We start from the raw sequence: 8,162 nt of genomic DNA on the forward strand, positions 1-8,162 counted from the left end.
TCCTTCTGCCCTGCCCTGCCCCCCCAACTCATGCTCATGCTCTCTCATTCTCTCTCAAAAAAAGTCTTATTAGTGGATCCTGATGAAATCCTATGCCATGCATCATGCTCCATTGTGGAGATTTGTGAGTATTGCAATTTTTAGCCTTATATATATGATGGTGAGGGTACCCCTAAGCAAGTGTCTGGTCCTAGGGAACAACCCCATGTACTCATTCAGGGACAATGAGTTGCATATGATGTGTTGTAATTTTTAGTCATGAGCTGTCTCCTTGAATGCCTTCTCTGACTTTCTAGAGAGGATTTAGTTGAGCATATATTGTGCTAGAAGTAAGGGTTACTCCCATTCTATGAAGCCAATAATATATTCCTCAAAGAGACTGCTACAGTTAATCTCCTGCAAGTTTATAATTCAAGGAATGCAGTACTCTAGAATAAAGAATTATTGAAGTACTAGAAACACTGGATGCATTTGATTCAGGGCTTTTATGTTAGAGCATACATGTGTGCATGTGCAGGTTCCTGCCCTGCCACACTTTAGATCTGCCGTTATCCATTCATGTATAATCCATCTAATCACATTATAATCACTCATGTGTCACGTGGGCATGCCCCCTTTCTCCCACAGAGTCATTCTCTACTCTCTTCCTAATAGGGAGGGGACACAATTGCTTCAGCCTCCCCTAAGCACTAGTTCCAAATGTTTCGTTTATCCTACTATATTTTGGCAAGGAAAGTTTTATAGACAACATATGTCTAATTGGGAAAACCTTAGTGGCTTAACCAAGGAAATTTTTTTACTCATGCCCATTATATCTCACGAAGGCATTCTACTCCATTCACACATTCAGGAGACATATTGATGGAAGTAACAATAGTTCAACCTGTGGCTTCAGCAGTCATTGTGGAGGGGGAAGAGAGAGAGTAGGTGAAGGTTTCATACTGCTCTTCTATTTCAGTTTCTAAGGGACACATATAAGAGGTTTCACTCACTACCATTGGCCAGAACTAGTCATGTGACCCCCCCTCACCTAACTTCAAGAGGACTGAGAAGTGTCATCTTCGGTGTAGCCAGAAGGAAGGAAAAGAGATATTGGTGAGTGCTGGTAATTTTTATTATACAGGACAAGCCAAATGACTGGCTGTCTTTGGTTGAGTTTCAAAAGACAAAGCCGCTTTGGTGACATCTCCATCATCCTTAAAGTTTTAAAACTTCACTCTTATCACGATTTCCATAGCTGGTCAGATTCAGAAAACTTACCCATGTTAACTAAGGTCGAAAGACTGAGGTATAAATTACCTTTGTCATCAAGCTAATCAAAAAACAAACACAAAAATACACTAATACATTTTGGACACTTGCTTCTAAATCTTATGGTCTTTTCATACAGTAGATACTAGCAGGCACAGGAATGGGAACTGTGGCTTATTAGAATATGCACCTTTCGTAGGTCTTTCTGACTGCTGCGTCACCTTTTTGGGACCAAACCATTTTTGTCTACCCTTTAAAACATCTTTTTCCAATATTAGAGTAACTAGAAAGCTGAGTAAGTGAACAGAAGTTTACTTCTTTGGTAAAAATAGAATCTGAGCAAAAGGAGGTGAAAACTCATAAATTCCCAATCCCACTGTGATGATGTCTGGTGAGTCATTCATACCCCACAGCAGAGTATACATATCTCTCAAATGACTATATTCATAGCTGCTATACACAGCATTCTTCTCTTTTTCCCTCCTTCCCTGTCACCTTTCCCTCGCTCAGTATTGAATTACTATAGCCACATGATCAAATTTTTTTCCTCTTTGGGCATCTTCTTTTATGTTTCACAGTAATGATAAAATCAAGCAGTTGATTAGATTAGGCTTGTTAATTTACCATTGTATTCTGTTCTGTCTTCCTGGACACTTCTATTAGAGTTTGGCATACCCACCTAAGACTTTTACATTCTGGTAAAGATATCTATACATGATGACTGATAAGCATCTATGAATTTCTTGTATGTGCCTGGCATTATTATAAGTACTACTCATAGATCAGTGGGAGAGTAAGAAAGACACAGTTTATATTCTAATATGGGAAGATAGACAAGAAACAAACAAAATAGATAAGATGACATGGCAAATATTGATAAACAAAGCAGGCACTGGAGGGGGAGGGAGTTTGAGAGAAGGCTTCACTTGAGAAGGTAGTATTTGATTCCAACATGAAGGATGTGAAGCAGCAGGTGATGAGGAAGACAATGGTAAGAACTTTTTATACAGAGGGAATAACAAATGGAGAGGCCTTCAGGTAGAACCAGAACTTGAGAGGGTCACAGAGTGAGTAGTATCCTCAGAGGAGTTTCAAGCTTCAGGTGGACTAGAGTTTCTTAATCTCAGCCTTATTTACATTTTGAGCTAAATTATTATTTGTTGAGGAGATGATATTGTTCACCATAAGATGTTTAGCAATAACTTTGGCTTCTACTTACCAGATACAAGTAACATCTATGTGGCTGTGAAAATTAAAAAAAAAAAATGTCTCCAGACACTGCCAAACATTCCCTGGAGGGTAAAATTGCTCCTGGCTGAGAATTACTGAATTAGAATGAAAACATAAAGGGTGTGCAAAGCTCTATCTATCTATGACCTGTCTATCCATCACCTCTCGCCCTACTACCTAACTTAAAGAAGCAAAAGTGCTGATTTACAGAAGCTTCCATGTTGCCCTGTTTCCCATCAACTGCCATGAGGTGGAATGGTGAACTGCTTTCCTCCACATCACTAGTTGCTGGAAATTAGGGTCTTGAGGTACTCAATCATCTCTAGATTGGCCTTCTTGTTGTTAGCCTGTTGAGACTTTTCAAGGAAAGATTATAAGACATTTCTCCAACACAAGAAACTCTGGAATGCTCCTTTGGGGCATCTCTGGCCTCCAGGTCTTCCAGGCACAAAAGTAACCTATAGTTCACAGCACAGTCCTTCAGTCAGATATCCCATCTATTTCAGGCGTGTTAACTGTCAGAAATTGGCCATATTTCCTTGTTTCCAACCTCATGATTTTCTCCTTGGATTCTCTACACTTTATTGCCCAAAGCAATATTGTAGAAAGTTTAAAACTGCCTGGTCTTCACTCATCATTCACCATTTTAACAAGATCATAATATGATCGACTACTATCGATTTGCCTTTAGATCATGATGTTCTAAGGAGGCAGGCTGATTAGGTGTCCAGTGATTCATTGATTGTTAAATCTCAGGGTTGGTTCTCGGCTTTGGATGTTGTTTGATTCATCTTCCTAGTGTATCAATCCACTGTCCTTCCTGGGAGATTAGCTTCTTTGATTGGTTTTGAATATGGTTTTATGTTTGATTGGTTTTCATCTTCTTTTCTAAAACTGTTTTTCTTTATTTATAAAGGGAAGATCTTATCAGACAAAATGAATCGGTGATGCCCTATGGTTTCATCCTCGTGTGTTTAATGCTCTCTTCATCTGTTCCCATTAAGAAATCTTGGAGATTTACAGATTTATTATTCTGTCAAATACACTTTCAAGTAACATGGACAGAGAAAGTCCTTACTATTTACAGTCATTCAAAAAATGTTTTCAAATATTTTACCTGCCTTCCTGAAGATCTGTACTTGGTTTGTATTTCATTCATATTATGTTTATAGATGGGGAAACTTCATTAGAATCCCAATTTCTATGAAACACTTAGGACTTTTCCATCACTCTCTCCTCTGATAAAAAGTGATTATATATTTCTACCCACTGTCATGTAACATGTGTAGCAAGAATATAGGTCCATGCCTCACTGACTTTGTACTTGGCCATGTGGTAGATATGTAGGTGATATGTTACACTCAATGGTCATTTCTGAGAAGAGGATGTAACAGGCATCTGCTGTTTTCTCCTGGCTCTTTTGATTCTCTCTCTCTGACACAAGAAAGGACACATCACACTAAAGGGTTGCTGCTTTAGCCTAGAAGCCTAGACTGAAAAACACCTGGTAGCAGATACAAACTAAGTTGTCATCATGGAGCAGAACTGTAGCTGTGGTCTCACATCTACTGACTCATCACATGAAAAGAAATAATATTGATTTTTGGAAGTCACTTAGCTTAATTTATTGTAGGCATCACCTAATGAGAGTTGAAGAATTCACACTCACTTCTGATAGAATAAAGAAACAACTCAAAAGTCATAAAATAATTTAGAAAGTCTTGTAGTCTGTCTGTATGATAGACCATATCATAAGCGAGCATGAAATTAAAGCCATGTTTAATCAAACGGATTGACTTTATATCTTAATTGTTGGTAATGATCATGCTCCCTCAATTATGAACAAATAAAGTATTTGGCTTTGTATAAGATATCCAGCTATCTTTATATGTTGATTGTGTACCATTTGCTGATTGCCTCATGTGTATGGGAATAAACTTTTTATATGTTAAGACTTAAAAAAAAAGCCAACTCTCTTTGGATGTGAAAATTGCAGGTTCAAATGAATGAAGTAGAAAGCACAGAATAGACATGATTTTCCTGTTGAATAATATTTGCTTATTCATTTGTTTGTTTTAATAGATGACCGCTCACCAAACCCTTAAGATGAGTGAGGTACATTACTTAGGTAATTTTGCATTACCTTGTTGTATCATCAGAATCATTGTGAAAGGTGGTTTCAATTTAAAACTGGATTTATAAGGTCAAGTATCTCACCCAGTTTTATAAAATTAGTAAGTTGTTAAGTCAGAAATGACTTGTGTATTTTAGATCCCTGATTTTAGGGTCCCAGTTTCAAAGATTTTTATTTATTCATGAGAGACTCCGCGAGAAAGAGAGAGAGAGTCAGAAACATAGGCTGAGGGAGAAGCAGGCTCCCTGCAAGGAGCCTGATGTGGGACTCGACACCGGATCCTGGGATCATGCCCTGGGCCAAAGGCAGACACTCAACCGCTGAGCCACCCAGGCATCCCAAGGGTCCCAGATTTTAGAGCCCTGATCTCTTAACTGCTAATACACTATTTTAATTGTGAGAGGTGGTAGCCAAGTTGAAATCAAGGAGTAGCTTTTGACTTAGGATTCACATTGTGTATCAAGAATATTATACTGTAAATCTCTGTTATTTTCTCTCTCATCATAAATAACCAAATATATTGAGCATCTAATATGAGGTAGATCTTTTTCCAAGTGCTGAAGATATAACAGAAGAAAAGAAAGCTAGAGAAATTGCCTTGGAGGGAGAGAATCTGGTAGATATTCAATAAATATTCAAGTAAAGTTTGCATTGTTTTTCAATGCACCAAAATTATTAAATGAGAAACATCATTTTTTCTTATTTGAGATTCTTCTCTCCTAATGTGGGTATCTTTTATCATACCATAGCAGGACATTTCACTATGTGATTCAGGTTGAAATGCTGTATTTTGTCTAACACAGGGGAAAAGGAAAGTCATGCTTCTTCCCAATGACTGAGACAATGCACCTGGCCTTGGCCTGTGTTGGGAAGCTAGATGGTTTGCTTCTACTGTGTATGCATCTTCCCTTTCATCCCGATCTATTCCCAAGTTCATTTAAGAGCAATGGGGCAATCTTAGAGCAGATCTGAACATCTTAATCTTTATAAGATCTCTTGCCCCCCCTTGTTAAATTATGTGATATTGCATTCTTCATTATAATAGAAATCTAAGAATTCTACATTTGGAGATTAATTAGATTTTTAAGTTTTCTCTTTCAATATTAATAATATGAACTCTTTTAAAAAGGAAGTATGGTACAGGAGCATTCTTCATGCCAGATGCAGAGTCTGTTTATACCCCTTTTTGCAAACTGCCTAAGAACAAGCCACTTATTCCATTAAACTGTATAGTAGTATGGAAGCATACTTATAGCATATAGTAAATTGAGAGATTAAGTAGTCCTAAAGATTTTTTTTCTGAGACTATTACACTGCCTCCAATAAATACTAAATTTAAGCCAAAATCTAAACAAAAACTGAATAAAGTGAAAGACAAGTGACTGTTACTTCTTTTTGAAATGCCAAATAACTCAATGAAGCATTGTCAGCAGGTATTTGCTTTCCAGTTTTACATTGAAACCATTTGAAGACTTTTTTTCAAAATCATGAGAGTGACCTAGAAGGCCACAATCTCACTTTAGGATCATAACAAAAACTATAATATTGGATAGTTCATCCTGCATGGATGAAAGATAACTGTAGGTTTTTAAGTTGAGTTGGATCTAACAGACTTTCTGCTTGGGAAATATACTTTTCTTTGGAATTCGAGAGACCTTTATCTTTCTATTTTTGCCTTTAACATGATCTCTAAATAAACTAATTGGATTTTTTTTCTGGGTCCAACAACTTCTAAGTTCTCAGATATCTTAGTCTATAGGCGATTTTACTCAACAAATTTTTAGTCCAATGTGTCTTAGTGCACATATACCCCCCGCCACCCTCTCCCCCCCAATAAAAACCAACAACTACCTGGAATGAAATACAAGAGTACAAGAAAGTCAACAAGAATGTATTTATTGATACCTTTAAGGGGATTCAGGTAAAAAAGCTTATATCCTAACCATGAATGCTTCACCTGAATCTCAAAAGGTCCAGTGGCCCAATAAAATGAAAACAAAAAAGATAATAAATTCTTTTTGAGAAGCTATTTTTAGATAAGTAGATCCTGTGGTAAGTCAAGATCTGCAACAAGTTTTGGTTTGAGATAATCCAAAAATCATGTATATTTCATAATGGTTGAGGGATATTTAGTATTTTAACAGGAGATATACTTCTGAATTATTTGCCAATAATTCAGGCAAATATTACTATTAATCTTCATTCCCTGACCATCAACTACTGATTGCAAGGAGAGTGAGCTAGAACAGTAAGTAGCTGCTGAAGGATGGGTGACAGATAATCAGGAAGGTGGTAAATTCTTAAACATGAATCTAATAAGTTTACCACATGAATGCTATTTGAGATCCTATGAAACCAGAACTCTTCTCACAGGATAATAATAAGGGCTCTCAAATTTAATTCAATGTATAGTGGCCTAGTTTCCACTGAAGGACCCAAACCAACATTTCCTCATTCTTAACTATTTGAGAATCTTTGTATTCACCTTACTTTAGGTCCCAAGTATAGGTAATCTGGATAGTAAGCCATCTTCCAGTTGTCTTGCAAACTTTGGGTAGTAAGCCATCTTCCAATTGTCTTGCAAACTTTGTTTGACAGCCTTTAGTTGATAGGCACATTTTAATTGTTTCTGTTCCAACAAATGCTGACTCTTGTATTTCACTCCAGTTTCTTTTTGTTTTAGTAATCCAACAGAAAAATATTCAAGTTTGATAGCTGGTTTCCAGAGAGACACCTTCTTCCACCTATGGGTTCCAAAGATAATTCCATGAAGAATAATAAATGTCCAGAAGCCAAATGTAGTATGCTATTGGTAAGATTGGAAATAGAATTTAATTTTTATCCAAGTGTCTATCATGTTCCAGAAAAACATTAATGAATTTGATAGAAAACTAACATTATTTAACTATGCTCATTTACAATTGAATTAAGTCCTTAACATGAACTTGTAGTTTTTTTCTTAACGAAAAGCCTCATAGGATTCTCACATCTGTGTCCTAAAGAGAGCGGATTTCAGGAGAGTAATTATCAGTGGCGTGGCTGCCATTTAAATATTTAGTACACATGTTAATTTTTGCTGAGTCATTGGTTAGTTTCATTCATTTTATGGTTTGGAACTTCAGTCTATTGTTCTACATCTGAATAGCTATAAACAGGAACCTGGCAGATAAACACAAAGCCTCATCTGATTGATGTCAGCACAGCCTGCAAGGCTTCAATTGATCTGGTTTCTGCCTAATGTTTCAACATCTTGTTATACCATCTTCTCTTAATTCTCTTGTTCTTGCTATGCTAGCCTGCTTTCTATTCCTAGGACCAATGCACTCTTCATTGCTTTAGGTATTTCTCACCAGCTGTTTCCTCTAAATGGAAAGATCTCACTAGCTTTTCTCATGTCAGGCTTGTTATCCTTGTTAGTTTCAATGTCACCTTTTGTGAGAGACCATTTTGCTTACTCTAATTAAAGTAACTATTTCCCTTTGCTTTCCTAGCTGTTAACCTATTTGTGTGCCCTTTGATGGATCTGTAATTACTTTTTCATTTTATT

At 36.7% G+C, this 8,162-nt stretch overlaps 1 long non-coding RNA gene across 1 annotated transcript in view; it reads left to right on the plus strand.

Annotated features, from left to right (window-relative positions):
• LOC144316865 (uncharacterized) overlaps positions 1 to 7,427 on the plus strand; it is a 38,434-nt gene extending 31,007 nt beyond the window's left edge. The window contains exons 3-4 of the long non-coding RNA XR_013382703.1: positions 959 to 1,095; positions 7,299 to 7,427. This is a non-coding gene — a long non-coding RNA (uncharacterized LOC144316865). The remainder of the gene's footprint in view (positions 1 to 958; positions 1,096 to 7,298) is intronic.
• The last annotated feature ends 735 nt before the right edge of the window (positions 7,428 to 8,162 follow it).

This window comes from Canis aureus, chromosome 7 (genome assembly GCF_053574225.1).
Source record: "Canis aureus isolate CA01 chromosome 7, VMU_Caureus_v.1.0, whole genome shotgun sequence".
Lineage (NCBI taxonomy): Eukaryota > Metazoa > Chordata > Mammalia > Carnivora > Canidae > Canis > Canis aureus.